The 13403-nt window shown below is 45.0% G+C and overlaps 1 protein-coding gene across 1 annotated transcript in view; it reads left to right on the top strand.

Annotated features, from left to right (window-relative positions):
- The window catches only part of LOC114429327 (beta-1,3-galactosyltransferase 1-like), a 61122-nt gene that overhangs the window by 29128 nt on the left and 18591 nt on the right, over positions 1-13403 (top strand). The window lies entirely within an intron of this gene.

Genomic DNA, 13403 nt, shown 5'->3' with positions numbered 1-13403 from the left:
TTTGCTTCGTCTGTAATCGCCTGCAGAGACATAAACGGTTAGCATACATATGTCAGATGGTCCAAGGAAGCTTAAAGTTCAAATCTCCTACATATGTGTGCTTCCTTAGCGCCACAGGCGGCGAGCATGCGTAAAGGTCACCCCTCTCTCTCTCACACTGCTCTCGCTTCCCCTCTCGCCACACTCTGGTTTTTAGCTGAGCTTTAGTGGCTGCTGCTTACTCCCACTCACCTAATCACCACTCAGCATGCCAAATTAATACATGAATCATGTTACTAATCTGCATAGAATTTGCATTTTCTAGGCTTGAAGAGTATTTTAATGTGATGTCATTTTAATTGCGGTAACTATGCAGCTAGACATGTATTGTGTATCCACCTGTAGTAAAACATCCAAGGCTCCAGTTGTAGTTCCTAAACCTATCAGCGAGCTGTGCTTACAGACTAAACAGTAGTAGCCTAATTGAAATACATTAGGTTTGTCTGTAGCGATGGAAAATCTCATCTATTTCCAGTATTTTTCTTGTTTTCTGGCTACAAGGGGAGAAAAAGAAAAAGAAAATCGAGCATCAAAGGAGAGTCTAATCTCATAGTACAGAGCGAGCTGGCTGTAATTTCTGCTCCACACTCTGTAAAACATGAATGTGAAATCTGAATGCATGGTTGATTCATGCAGACCCTTGTGGTGAAATATTTAGTGGAAGGGACTGAGTGTGGCGATGGGCCTCTGGGAGGAACAGCGCTGGATCTCTGCGCCGTCTTTGAACTGCTTTCCCCCCTTACTTCAGGACGCAGGCAGTGACTGTGAACTCTGTGTGGGTCTCTACAAGCAGTTAAAAGAAAGTCCATTTTGCTGGGATAATTCTCTTGGCTTGAAGTTTTTCCTCATGTTTGCTGAATGAAATCTATAAAGAGAGGATCATCATCATGTTTTATGCTTGTAACCACTGTGCTGTGTGTGCTTTATTCTCACGTTCTCAGTTTGTTAATTGGTGTCTAACATGCAGCTGGAAGGACAGACTCATAACTCTTGTCTGTCTGGAATAGAAGGGTGAGGAAACTGATGTGACAGCAGCTTTGTTTGTGAAGAAGTTGGCTTCTGTACAGCGCTCCCTGCCAGCTGCATTATGTGGCCATGGCTGCCATACGTTTGATTCCTCTGTGCATCTCCTAAGTCCCGCTGTGAAAAAGGAGGATAATAAGGTCGCACATGTAAGCGTTAAATTTTAGATTCTATTCAAAAACTTTGCCTCTTATTTCGTCATGAAGTTAAATATCAATTTCAGTAATAGATGAATTCATTGCTCACCCGGTCCCTGTGCCAGTGTACCACCTCAGTGACAGCCTAATTGAACAGTACATGCTTGAGCTCCAGCTGCAGGCACTATTTGCATAGCTTCATCATAATTTATCAAAGACACCTCAGCAGGCGCTTCATCATGTCTCAAGACCAATTTCTCTATCCTTTCCTCTATGAATACATTACGCCACCGACTCATACATCTTCCTCGCCTGTCCTTGTGCGGAGCGGTCGAATAAAGTGCAAACACTGGGGGCACAGTTTGTCACTTATCACGGTTTTGTGATACGGCAGCCAACCAGAGGGAGATATCGGGTCGGGCACGAGCCAATGGCAGTGAGCTATTGGACCTCGCAGCAAGAGCACAATGCTTAATACACCCACGAAGAAGCTTCAGAGATTGTAACTCATCAGTCGATTCCACTGATCAATCACAGCTGAATTATTGTGGGTCATTAGGAATGTAAACCCTGAATGCTGGCCTCAGGGGAAAATCTATTCTGGCGCAGTGGGAGGTGTGTCCCTCAGAATATATGAACTCTGCATGATGAATTTATTTATGATATTTTCCTCTCTTCCATCAACACTGTGTGAACGATGGCAGCTTCTGTGGTTACAGTAATGAACTGTGTTCACACACACACACGGACTGCACAATTTCAGAGCAATGATAAAACCATTAAGTCTTCATTGTATAGTTGACTTCGCTCCCTGACTGGCATTGCTTGGCATTATTCTACTTTATAGGGTCTATTTGTGATTATAGCACAGCAGCAACAACAATAATGCCTCTTAAAGTGTCTTCAGATCAATTCAGCCAGTCTTTTAGAAGCCTTTCAACCATCACAGCGGGAAAGGGCAATCTCCGAAGATTATACTTGTCAGATTAAATAAAAGTGTGGTGGGGTTTCAATTGGCGAGCAGCAAGAGACTCACAATTGGAACAATAACACCTTTGAAAACAGAAGCCAGAGACCAGCATGGATGCACCTCACAGGTTTTCTCTTGGCCACATGTGAGATGATTTCAAATGTGTGTGTGTGTGTGTGTGTGTGGATTCAAAGACTTTCTCCGCAGGCTGAAAGGGTGATTAATTCAAGCCCTGATTGTTTGTTTTGGCTGACATATGAGTCAATGCAGCCTTAATGCACTCCCTCACCTCATCCCATCACATGTAGGATCCAGCAGACCAGGGCCAGGTAGTAAATTAAACTATTTAACTTGTTGCATAGGTGGAGGTTGCTGCGTCAGCTAAAACGCCAGTAATCCACACATCCATCAATATAGCGAGGTCATCAACGAGCCTGAGATACTGATTTGTTCCTGCACTGGTAGGAGTGTGATACAGTGGTGTGGCTGGATGCATACAAACATGGCTGCTGCTGTGTTAATCTCTGCTCATCCCCCTCTCCGTGGGCTGAGCATTCAGATGTGGTTCTTACAAATAGCAATGAGTTCAATCAATGAGTCTGCCCTTCCTTGAAGGTGTGCGACGGCGGTGTCTAACCTCAGACTTTACTGCTGCAGTGTTTAACCTTTTAGCATAAAGCTACGTCTGTTGAGGCTGAGGGCGATTCTGACTCCCCTCGAGGTTAAAAACGTGGACCCTTCCTGTTTATAAGGTTAATATCTGCGAGACGAGCAGCGGCCTTTGAACCAGTGCAGTGTTTTAGCACCGAGTGGCAATGCACATCCTCTTAAAGCAGAGATCTCTGCCTTTCCTCGCCAGTCAGAGCTTCACTTGACAAATGAAGGTTTCATCCGAAGTGAAGGTCATGAGCTGCTTTTTGTTTTGAAACCAGTGGGGTGGATCCCATCTCTCTCTCTCTGAGTTATATATTTCACTTCTAATTTAAAGTTTTTCAGCTGACGCGTCTTTGTCAGGAGTCCGCATGCAGTGGAGCTGTCTGCAGTTTAGCAAATGTTTGTTTGAGACGCCAGATTTATAAACTCACACCAAGAGATTTACCTACTCCTGATAGGTTTAATCTTCTTTAAATGTACCTTAAAACTGGCAGGATGCCTGATTTGAGTTTAAGCTTGAACCAATTACACCTAGTCTGATACTTTGTTGTTCCCTCAACAGCTATTTGTCAGATTGCCATTAAATTGCTTATTGATTCTCTTCCTCCCTTGAGGATCACTCCTGACCTGACCTTTTTCAAGTCAAATTTCCCTACTTAACAAGGACATTGTGTCACAGTAGGGATGCTTGACTGCAGGCTGGATGTCCATAACATTCATGGTCCCTAGTGGATAAACCCAAACGATTTCAAAACACAAATCTCCCGAAGTGATTTCAAAGACCTGCTGACTTTTTATTGGAAGTACAGAGTAAGAAAATCGACAGTGTTTGTTACCTTTAATTCTTCTGTCATGGGTTCAAATGAACACACTTGGCTTTTGACTGTCCGCCCTGGCAGTGGAGGAGGAACAGAACATTGATGGTGAAGGATCAGAGTTCTTAAAAATGTTGTTCCAAAGCGAGAAAAGCTGCACTGCTCCCTTCAGTCAACGCATTTTTCATTCTCCTCTCCTCTTGTATGGTAAATCTCCTTTACCCACCCCTGCTTTGACCATTCACCCCCCCCCTACATCTCTTTACACTCCCCACGCTTTCTGTTTCCTGGAGGTGTTTTCCACACACACACACACACACACACACACACACCATCTCTTTGAACAGTGATGTTTGATGTTAGAAATGAGCCAGGCACTGCGGACTGTGAAGCTTTCTCCTCACCCAAATCCTTTAGTCTTTTGTGTATTCAATGAGCGATTGCGTACTCTTAACCATGCATGACTTTGATAAAGCTAAACTCTGTGTAGATGAATGGGGCCCTCCCTCCTTACACCAGCAGCACACTTCATAAGGGGGCTTGTATGCACTGCAGTGCCTCTGCTCCTATGTAGGAGAATGGACTTTGGCACAATGGTGTTTTGATGCCGCATAAAATTAGAACAAGGTTCAAAAGATGGATTTTTCCATGCTCATATATCACGTCTGCCTTTGTCCACTAGGTCATCCTTCATTTTTTTTTGTTTGTAGCATTATTAAATAGTAATTGAGAAAGTAGGAAAGGAAGTAATGGGATGGAAATATGGGAAGAGTACTGTGAAAACAGGAGTGTGTTTTTGTCTCCTCGTCCACGCCTTCTCTTCGTCTGTTAGCTTCAGTTTCACAGAGCCGTCTCTGTGAACATGTTGACTTTTCATTTCTGTTTTGCTGCTTTGACTGAACTGATAAAAAGCTACACAAACTTTCCAAGTTCTGCCCGAAACTATTTCTCTGGACGTAAGCACACACGCTTATTCTCCACTTCCATCCGTGGGAGTACGAGCTTTGTAGCCATCTCCAGTGCCTCAAAGTGGGCTGCACCAGCATACTAACTACTTTGTGTTGGTGGTGGTGTGTTATGTAAAAGTCATTCTCAGACTAATTTCAGCGTAAAGAGGCCATGCTGTGACACAGCAGTGAGCTGCGGTGCACTGCACGCGCACCTTTAGCTGCAGTCACACTCTTTTCTTGCATAAATTTAAACTCAAGCTAGAAACAGGCAATAGTGAAGTGAACTCACAGGGAAGATGAGTCAAAACCCTTTAGTAGGCTTGAATAAAATATCCAGATTGTACTTGCAGGTGGTCAACAGTGCATTTTAATTACAGATTGTGAGGGTGCATATTAAGCTGGATTTCTGTCCATATTTGCACATGATAGCATCTCAATAGTAGCTGCCAATCCAACCAGGTCATGATCTGGGCATATGTTTGATCACTTAGCTCGTCTGCTACACCTTAATCTGCTGTAGCAGCTGAGCACAAAGATGTTATAAACCCACTGAATCATGCTCTGCAGGTTTTTCTTTGTATCTGTAGAACACATTTTCTGTTTGTGTGTGCAGCCAAAAAAAAAAAGAGGAGAGGAGTTCAAGGACCCAGCAAGGGCACCAGTCCCTGGAGGGCCCCCTCCTCTCCACCCTCCCACAGAGACAATGATGACTCCTCCTCCCACCCCCACGCACCTACCTGCCCACCTCCTTCCTGTCCTCCATTTTGACATTGAGCAACGAGGCCCGCTCTGACCTTGCAGCGACTTGCAAATGTGCACCAAGCTGCTCCCCTCACAGCTACAGGAGGAGAAGCGCCTGCAGCCGACAGACCAGCACACACAGACACACACAGACACAGACATGATGCCATTTCTAGGCCCGGCATCTGTCCACGGGGACTTCCGATCATGGCAAGGTCCAGCAGTCAACATAACCTCCAGACAGCTCAACCATTCAACATTCCCTCTCCCTCTATCTCTCCCTCCCCACCCATCACACCTTCAGCATAATAAGTGTGTGCAGCAGTCACACCATGGCACTGTGTGACCCTCTCAGCCATCAGCACCGTAACCCCCACCCATGCGCCCCGGACAAGACCAATTTACAATCCGCCTGCCTCAATGTTACCTCCCAGCCGTCTGCAACGCCGCACTACCGCTTGCGCCGTTGTTTATTTACAACCCCTGGCCCTTCAATGAAGGGCATTATGAAACGGATTACACAGCCGAACGGCTTGGCTCAGACCCCACTCTCATTACTCACAGCTTGTCCAGGAAGATAGGGGCGGACTCAAACAGGGAGTGAAAGATTATGAAGGTGTTGGTCTGTTTGATCACTCTGTAAACTGAGCCTATGTGCTCTTGCCAGGCAAAGAGGTTCGTCTTTCAAGGGACACCTGAAAATGCGCAGTGCAGTGGGGGCTCCTGTCGCAAAGGCGGCTGCAATTGAAGTGGAAATGACAAAAGGGACTCTGGAGCCCAAGCTGCCAGGGAGGACTGTGAGCCCAGAGAGAAGTAAGAGGAGCTGTAGAGGAGGAGGAGGAGGAGGGATGCAGGAGGTTTTTTCTTATTCACCTTGTCTGAGGGGCACATGGGAGGCAGCAAAACCAGGTGAGACAAATCATTCAGTTTTTATATATTCAAGAGCATCAGAGGGGACAGATTTCATTTGAGAAAATAACACATTTTATATAACCTTTTCAAACATTTTTCAAAGCTCACGAAGGACACGGTGCTCAAGGCTGGAAACATTTCTGCCTTTGAGAAAAGTTGACATTTTAGAAGTTTGCACCCGACGACACAGAAAGAAATACAGCCTTCTACAGAGCTGTTGTACTCCATGCAGGTGTCAACTGAACTGTTCTAGAGATTCTGTAGATGATAGGCAGAAGAACAGGGTAGTAGTAAGTAAAGGCTGTCCACAAGGATCCGATGGGCAGACTCTTGTGGTGGGGGGGTTATTTTTTAACTGTCATGTCTTGCAAACTTCATCCTTTATGTTATTTTGAGTCTTCTGACATTGTGCTTTGATATAAATCCACCAGGAGAAAGAGTGAGGTTTTGCATCCGCAGATTAGAGAGATCAGAGTGACTCTGAATTCTGGAAGGTAATGTGTTTCAACGTGAGTGTGTGTGTGTGTGGGTGGCAGAGAGATGTGTGCTGGCAGAATTACTTGCAGCAGGTGGGTGTGTGCGTTACAGTACAGAGTCGATTTAAGGACGAGGCCAGCACCGGCTGCTTCTATAATGCAGGTTATTGTGCTGCCTTATAGCCGGCCGGCGCTTCGTGCTGTTTATGACGTGCTGTTCCTTGGGGGTTAACAAGGGGGGACCCTCCTGCTGGCAGCAAGCTCAAGGACAAAACTCAGATTACAACATGCAGGAAAGAAGTGCAGGTCCCTTTTCCCTTTGCATTCTCTTATCTGACCCCCTCTATGTCATTCAGAACTCAACAGGAGCTAGCAGTGACAACAAGATGCAGGCATTGGTCATGTTTCTCTATATGACACCTGTAGAGCAGAACAATGTCCCTTTTGTAGCATCACCTTCTTCATTATGATTCAGATGTAATTTTATGATTGGAATATGGAGGAGATTTGCAGCCAGTGCTGATTTATGAGATCATTTTGCAAATGTAGATATACACCCGGCTCTGCCTATCCAATATTTTTCTGAAAGTTCTGATTAGAAAATAAGCTGCTTTGCATTTTGTTTTGAAACCCCAGCCTTTGCTAACCAACTGTGCTGTGAGTGAGTATGAAATGTGTGGTGATAACTGAATGTGTTCTCAGTTCCTTTTATCGTTCAGCTTTCACAGCTCTGCAATAAAACGGCTGAACCAATCACAGTGAAGCATGCTAGGATATAGCTTAGCATTGATTTAGTGCAGGGATGATCAGTCTCACTTGTGTTGTAAATGCTGAACTTACCTTCCATCTGGGTTAGTTGGAATGTATTTATTAGAGCTGCAAATGAATGGTCGGAAATATGATGTAGGTTATTGTCCTTGAGGAATAAATGTAGAGGTGGTGGGCAGACGAAGGCTCACTCCCATTACTGTCTGTCTCCAGGGGTTGTGTTTGCATGAGGTCAGTATAATGAGATTTGTCTGTTTACATACAGGAATGGTTGATGAATAGGTTAACTTGAATGTGCTCCAAACAAATGTCCGCTTTGTCCCGATAACACTTATGAACCGTACGCAGCAGACAGAGAAGATGAATAGATCCGGCTGTAAACTGTGCCTGCTGCTGCGATCAGAAGACGGGATGAGACTGGGGAAGGTGGTGGTGATGAGATATGAAGTGATTCATCATGGGTCCTGACAAGAAGAAGAGTAGAATTCTGCCGTCAAATGATTGCATAGAGAGAGAAGCCATTAAATACTTAAGCCCTAATTAACACCCACTCAGTTTTGATTCCTCCATAACGGAACACCGAGATCCTCTTTGAACTCAGAACACAGCCCAAAGCAGTGTAAACATGTGTTTAAATCTGTGTGGTGAACAGAATCCGCCCAAAGGTTTGGTGGTGAAGATATTTGCACAGAAATAACTGAAATAAATCCAGATTACTGATCGTATTAAAATCTCATGATGTAAGTGCTTTAAAAGAATCTCACTAAACACCAGGCCATTTAAAAATGTATTTAAAAATTTAACATGGAATTTCTATCAATTATTCAGCGATAATTCATGCGTTGTATCACTGCTGTTACACGCCGAGTTATTGTGCATGAAATGAGGAGGTGGAGGAGGATTGGGGAGTGATCTCCCATCCAGTGTAATGACCTTCCTTTCCTACGCCCAGGTAATTTAACTCCGGCTCTGCAGGACGCCCTCGGTGGCGGTGTAACGTATACTGCTTTACATATCGGGTCGTGTAAGCCTGTAATGAGAGCAGCACTGAGGAGGGTTTGAAAAGTGATTCATTTTTTCTCCCACAAAGGAGGAGCCATCATCTTTTCATGCTTTTTTTGTGTGATGATTGATGATTAACTCCCACATATAGATACGTTCATAATCTGCAGGTTACATTTGAAATGATTTAGTTTGTACTTTATAGAGTTGGACATTGCGTCTCCAATCAGATCTGCTGGACCTGAGTGTCCACTTTAAATGGATCATCCCGGCCTCAGTCTTATGCCCGGTTTACACTGTGCACTTTTTAGCGACTTTTTTGATGCGTGCACATTGTACGATGACCAGTTACTGAATCGCATCGCGATCACAGGTTATGACGTACGTCAACATGCGAGGAGGAAGAGGAGGTGGATGTGGAGTGACAGGTCGTAGCAGCTGTCACCCTGTGAGACAGACAAATTTCTGACAGAATTTTATCTCAGCTTGTCTTTGGTCGCATTTTGACAACGGCTGTCGTGTAACCTGCCTCTCAGTGCGATGTAAGACCACTGATATCGCCACGATTCTCCTACGACGATGCTCAACTTTCATCTGCGACAGCCCAAAATCGCAGTGTAAACCGGCAATTAAAGGTTCATGATAAATAAGCAACAATCACACAGATCCTCAGGCTGAGGAAGAGGCAGCTGGTGTTAAGCTGATGCATGAACGCAGTGCAGGAAGTAAAGAAAAAAACGATTACCCACAGCAAACTGTCAATAGGCTGTTATTCGATGTATCTGTTTAAAGGGGTTAGTGTGTCCTACATGACTGGTATATCACTATGCTCCATGGCAAAGATAATTAAGAGTCATTAAGATGTTTCTTCGCCAGAGCTTTGTTCATTTTCTGTTTCATTTCACCCAAAGCGCGGGGTCGGCGTTGTCATTCAAGTGCTGCGACAAGACACCGTGGGTCACGCTCGCTCACTTTTAAAATATTCCGCTAATTTATAAGATAGAAGGAACAATGTTGGATCCATCAGTGGTGCAAATTGTGCTTCGCTGAAACACACAGAAGAAGAGTAATGGAGTTCAATGGTGGCTAATTGGCGAGGCAGGCACGGTCACACACACACACACACACACACACACTGGTGCATTGTTAGGAAGAGTTGGATGTATTACAATGGCACACCCACCCACGCACATACACTTGCCTCCGTAGCAACGCAGAGATGACTTTTTTTGTGTGTCATGTTGGCTTGTATGCACATGCTCACATGGTGGAATCACTCAGACAAAGAGGAGCGTGTGTGATAATGTCAGACAGTGAATCAGAAGACAAGTTCAAGAGTGCAGTTGTCAGTCTGCGCCCCGGCTTTCTGCGAGACTTATTTCTCTGTCTTTATGCATGGGTAAACAGACAGCGCTGACATCCACATGGGGAATAAGGAGGCTGCTGCTCTGCAACAGGAGATCACAAAACCCCAGAATGGAAAGTCACAGGGGACCGTCAGGTTTACAAAATGAATTTTTATTTGCCGAGGTCACAGGCTGCTGTATTTCCTCTCCCTCTCTGCTCTTGTTCCCTGGTGACAACAGGCAGACAAAAAAAAATCCAGATTTTGAAGTTTCTCTTGTTCCCCCGGTGTGATATTTCCTCCTCCAATCATCCTCTTCATCTCTCTCCCTTGTTTCCTTCGTGATTCACTTCACAGTTTAACATTTAGCACTCATGCAAATGATACAGCTCCCATGAGTCACTGCTGCGCTGTCTCCAGCAAAGTTAGAATCGCTGCTCCATTGTCATCTTGAATCAGGACACCAGCTGCAAAGGTTTTTTATTTTTATATATATATATTTGTTGCCCATTTAATGTGAGAGTCCTGAAAAGCTTCTGCACATCCCTGCTGTTTGAAAGCTGGAACAGTTTACTCCAGCTTGCCAGCACAGCATAATGTTTTTGACAGTTTTCATTTAAGCACCAAGACAACATATGCAAAATCCTCTTTTCTCTCTTAGTTCTTTCCTGTCTGTTTCTCAGCACACACACACTGATGACAGTGGTGTGTGTGTGTGTGTGTGTGTGAGGCTTTGTCACCTCAGTAAGACGCGCCGTACCTCACAGCACCTCACATATTCTCTTTGATGCCACCAACATGTCGACGGCGGTCCAAACTGTGACGCAGCCCCGTGTTCAAAGACCAGTCATACATCCTGTGCAGCACCTCAGCAGCTAATGAGCCAGACACGCTCCAAACATCATCCAACGTGCTCCGTGGAGGGGAGAAAACATGGAGGTGCTCCTTTTAAGCCTTGGTGAAGGAGCTTAGAAATGAGAATTTATTTCTTGGACCGGTCTGTCTCACATCTCAGACTGTCGATGTCTGAGCTGTGGGCTGCTTTAAAGAAGGTCTGCTGTGCTCTGCAGGTGACCTGCACTCAACCCGAAACAATTTCACTGGTATTGGATTTAGTGTGGAGTTTTAATGCTGTGGGGTCTAGCTGCAGTTTTCAGTGCCATAATAAATTTCTGAGGGAAACAATACTGTGTAGATATTGGAAGAACTACCAGCAAAGAACCAGGATGAAAGCCAAGTCATATTTAGAGGCGAAGCTTTAAACTTTATTAGATCCTACAAATGTCAGCGCTGCAGAGGAGTCGGGCCGGTTTTGGATGAACAGCTTCTCCTCCAGGCTGCGGGAGCCGGCGTCTTTCTCCATGCACAAAGCCTTGGTGAAGCGACAGAGAGTTCACAGGACAGAGTCTGCCGGGTATTTGCAGCTAAAACACTCGCTAGCTGGAAAAATATCAGGAATAATTGGCCATTAGTATATGTTGGGTAATGAAACGCTGTTGTTTGTCTGTACACGTCTCCATCTCTGCGCTTGTGTGTATGCTAGCAGTAGACATTGACGTGCACAGTCATTACTACACAGCAGGTTACTGACTGGGCATTAGGCTCTCCTGCGGCGGAGCCTAGGAAATTGAGCTCATTATGGCATCTCAGTTATGATCCAGGCGCCATCCGCTCGCCTTTTGCGTGACCGAGCGCGGCAGATGAAGAAGAATCAGCAGAACAAATCTCATTAAGCGTAAAGAAACTTAGGAATAGGAGCAAAGATCAAACTATAAGTGATAAATATTGACGAAGGGAGGCAGCAAGCCAGACTCCAGTTTGTTTGTGAACAGCAGTTTGTCTTCGACTGCTTATAGTGGAAGCTGAAAATGAAGTTCCCTCAGTTAAATCCAAAGCCTTTCAGGGGTTTTTAGTCAGCAGATGTTGTCATTCAACAGTATCAGGCTAGAGGGCGGATAACAGGGTGAAATACAGTGGGTGGAGGAGGCACCTCACTGTTCTGGGAGCATTAAAAACTGAGTGATATTGACTGACTGAGAGGAGCTCACCTGTTTTTGTTCCCTTGTACCCCACTGCTGCAGGAGCAACAATAAAGCAGAGCTGACAGCTCTCACTAACTGGCCAGTCAAACCAAAAGTGAGCTCTGACCTGAGTCTGGGCCTCACATGGCTCAGCTGTGTGTGTTTTCCAGGAATACACACACACACAAACACTTAATATGTACATTTGTGGTGAATTGAGGGAGCTGTGTTTGACTGGGGCAGCCTACATAACGCTGCAGGGCTCAGCTAAATTACACCTTCTACAGTCCTTTCTTAGAGAATGTGGATAAATTTGGAGTCTGGCAAAGTTTGGACTCACTACTAATCGACCGGTGTGTCAATCCGAGACACACAAAAAACACAACATTTGAAGAGATAAGCATGTATCCTTCGCCTCATCCTCTCCTGCTGTCAGCCGCGCTTCTATCATGTAATTAAATCTAATTGCACGTTCACAGCAGTACAGCTTGATGGGCCTTGCTAATTGGTCCCACATTAGAAACCATAATTACGGCTCCAGGATAATGTGTTTTGCATCGTCGTCACTCATTTTTAGCAGCAGAAGTATTCAACATCAACACTTCAGTGCCGTCCCTCCCTGCATGTCGTGCATGTGTGCACTCAGGTGTGCACTCCAGTGCTCTTGTGTGCTAAGCTGCTTTGTTGATAATGAATTCAGAGTAATAAGGGAGGGGGGCTCATGTAAATCAGTATACAGTATGTGCATGTCTTCAAAGAGCAACATTAGCGTTATTAGCATTACGAAAAAGTGCTTGAATTAATTGGGCAAAGAGTTCCTACAAGAAGGAACTGTCGGGCTGCTGACATGTTATCATGAGTGTGAGCCACATTCACACCATGACAGTGATTGGACGGAGGCAAACGAAGCACGAGCGGTGTGCACTCTGTACACCTCCACCTACAGCCTGAGATAATATGGTTCCAGTGCTTTTCTTAGCCGGACTCCACAGCCGTGAAAGTAGAGAGAGAGAGGCACTACAGGGACTGATCCGCTCGCTGTTTTTCCTCCCGGTTGTTCCTTGTGTGGACAGCACTTTAATTTAAAGCTGGAGTGAACTGTATAGGGAGACCTGAAAATAAACAACCCTGCAGGGCCGGTATTTATCAAGCACCTCTCAGCGCTGAAACCTAAACTAGGAACTAGGGAGGCTGGCGCCGACCTTCCGTAAGGACAATTTGATGTCGTTTTTTGGACGCATGTTGGACACAGAAGCTGTGGCTCGTGATATCAAAGTAGAGTGTTATAATGTGGCTCTTTATTGGAATGACGTCTTTATTTTGTCAGCCACCGCTCATCAGCATGAAGAGTGAGTCTGAGCTGCCAGCATTTGTTGTTTTGTTCTTTTATTTATCGAGCTACACAGTGAAGTGTGGTGGAAACAGTGTGTCTGGCAGCCAGCTTTTTCCTCGGCTTTATGCGGCGCTGCTTTTATCTACAAGAGAGGGATCATCTGATCAGGTTGCCCTCACTTTTTTATTTTGAAAGGATTCTTCAAAGGAATCTTTTG

The sequence above is a fragment of the Parambassis ranga genome, chromosome 2 (genome assembly GCF_900634625.1).
Source record: "Parambassis ranga chromosome 2, fParRan2.1, whole genome shotgun sequence".
NCBI classification, from domain to species: domain Eukaryota; kingdom Metazoa; phylum Chordata; class Actinopteri; family Ambassidae; genus Parambassis; species Parambassis ranga.
Note: the sequence above shows the minus strand (reverse complement) of the source record. Positions and strands in the feature narration are given on the sequence as shown.